We start from the raw sequence: 277 nt of genomic DNA on the forward strand, positions 1-277 counted from the left end.
CTATCATCTTCACCAGATAAGCCATTCCAAAAACTCCGCCAGGCCCTAGTCGTGGCCCCTGCTTTACACCTGCCTGACCTCACTAAACCCTTCTGCCTTTACGTACATAAAAGAGACAGACAAGCCCTGGGTGTGTTAGGACAAACATATGGCCCCTCCTTCGCCCCAGTAACTTACTTGTCCAAACAACTAGATCCTACTGTCCAGGGCTGGGCTCCCTGCCTTTGTGCCCTGGCTGCTGGACATCTACTACAGAAGGAGGCTTATAAATTAACAT

This window comes from Galeopterus variegatus, unplaced genomic scaffold (genome assembly GCF_000696425.1).
Source record: "Galeopterus variegatus unplaced genomic scaffold, G_variegatus-3.0.2 Scaffold288, whole genome shotgun sequence".
NCBI classification, from domain to species: Eukaryota; Metazoa; Chordata; class Mammalia; order Dermoptera; family Cynocephalidae; genus Galeopterus; species Galeopterus variegatus.